Source organism: Arachis ipaensis, chromosome B7 (assembly GCF_059453495.1).
Source record: "Arachis ipaensis isolate K30076 ecotype BB chromosome B7, ASM5945349v1, whole genome shotgun sequence".
NCBI lineage: Eukaryota > Viridiplantae > Streptophyta > Magnoliopsida > Fabales > Fabaceae > Arachis > Arachis ipaensis.
The window spans coordinates 84,335,790-84,338,054 of NC_142442.1; positions in this window are offsets into that span (position 1 = coordinate 84,335,790).

The following is a 2,265-nucleotide window of genomic DNA, read 5'->3' on the forward strand; positions in this document are numbered from 1 at the left end:
AGGGTCCAAATGCGCTGTCACCGCACGGCTAATCATCTGCAGGTTCTCAATCGTACCAGAATAGGATTTACTATCCTTTTCCGTCTGTCACTACGCCCAGCACTCGCGAGTTTGAAGTTCGTCACAGCCATCCAATCCCAGAATCCTACTCGGAATACCACAGACAAGGTTTAGACTTTCCGGATTCTCATGAATGCCGCCATCAATCTAGCTTATACCACGGAGATTCTGATTAGGGAATCTAAGAGATATTCATTCAATCTGATGTAGAACGGAGGTAATTGTCAGACACACGTTCATGGATTGAGGAAGGTGATGAGTGTCACAGATCATCACCTTCTCCACAATTAGGCGCGAATGGATATCTTAGATAGGAACACGCATGTTTGAATGGAAAACAGAAATACTTGCATTAATTCATCGAGACACAGCAGAGCTCCTCACCCCCAACAATGGAGTTTAGAGACTCATGCCGTCAAAGATTACAAAGTTCAGATCTAAAATGTCATGAGATCCAAAATGAATCTCTAAAAGTTGTTTAAATGCTAAACTAGTAGCCTAGGTTTACAGAAAATGAGTAAACTATAACAGATAGTGCAGAAATCCACTTCTGGGGCCCACTTGGTGTGTGCTGGGGCTGAGACTAAAGCTTCTCACGTGCCTGGGGCTGTTTTGGGCATTCAACGCCAGCTTTGTATCCTTTTCTGGCGTTGAACTCCAACTTGCAACTTGTTTCTGGCGCTGGACGCCAGAATTGGTCAGAGAGCTGGCATTAAACACCAGTTTACGTCGTCTATCCTTGCGAAAAGTATGGACTATTATATATTTCTGGAAAGCCCTGGATGTCTACTTTCCAACGCAATTGGAAGCACGCCATTTGGAGTCCTATAGCTCCAGAAAATCCATTTTGAGCGCAGGGAGGTCAGAATCCAACAACATCAGCAGTCCTTTTTCAGCCTGAATCAGATTTTTGCTCAGCTCCCTCAATTTCAGCCAGAAAATACCTGAAATTACAGAAAAACACACAAACTCATAGTAAAGTCCAGAAATGTGGATTTTGCCTAGAAACTAATGAAAATAAACTAAAAACCAACTAAAACATACTAAAATCTATATGAAATTGACCCCAAAAAGCGTATAAAATATCCGCTCATCACAACACCAAACTTGAACTGTTGCTTGTCCTCAAGCAACTAGACAAATAAAATAGAAGACTAATAAGTCAAGAAGCAATAATATCTCAGAGTTTTTTGAGTGAAGCTCAGATTCTAATTAGATGAGCGGGACTAGTAGCTTTTTGCTTCCGAACAGTTTTGGCATCTCACTTTATCCATTGAAGCTCAGAGTGATTGGCATCTATAGGAACTTAGAATTCAGATAGTGTTATTGATTCTCCTATTTCAGTATGATGATTCTTGAACACAGCTACTTTATGAGTCTTGGCCGTGGCCCTAAGCACTTTGTTTTCCAGTATTACCACCGGATACATAAATGCCACAGACACATAATTGGGTGAACCCTTTTAGATTGTGACTCAGCTTTGATAAAGTCCCCAATTAGAGGTGTCCAGGGTTCTTAAGCACACTCTTCTTTTTGCTTTGGACCTTGACTTTAACCGCTCAGTCTCAAGTTTTCACTTGACACCTTCACGCCACAAGCACATGGCTAGGGACAGCTTGGTTTAGCCGCTTAGGCTAGGATTTTATTCCTTTAGGCCCTCCTATCCACTAATGCTCAAAGCCTTGGGATCCTTTTTATTTGCCCTTGCCTTTTGGTTTTAAGAGCTTTTGGCTTTTTCTGCTTGCTTTTTCTTTTTTTTTTTTTTGAATGCCTATTTTTTCCTCTTTTTTTTTCTGCAAGCCTTGTTCTTTGCTGCTTTTTCTTGCTTCAAGAATCATTTTTATGATTTTTCAGATTATCAATAACATGTCTCATGTTCATCATTCTTTCAAGAGCCAACATATTTAACAGTCGTAAACAACAAATTCAAAAGACATATGCACTGTTCAAGCATTCATTCAGACGACAGAAAGCATTGCCACCACATGTTACTAATTAGAATTTTTCTTATTAAAAACTCGAATTTTATTGCCTCTTATTCAAAAGATCTACTATTTTATTCATGTTTGCTGATGATGAGAAAAATAGACTATAACTTAATTGGAGGTAAAATCAAAATAGACATTAATTACTACTATATGACTCCTAAGGTAAACTTCTATAACGACAACTATCACAGAGTTAAAGCAGAAATTGGAATTTAAC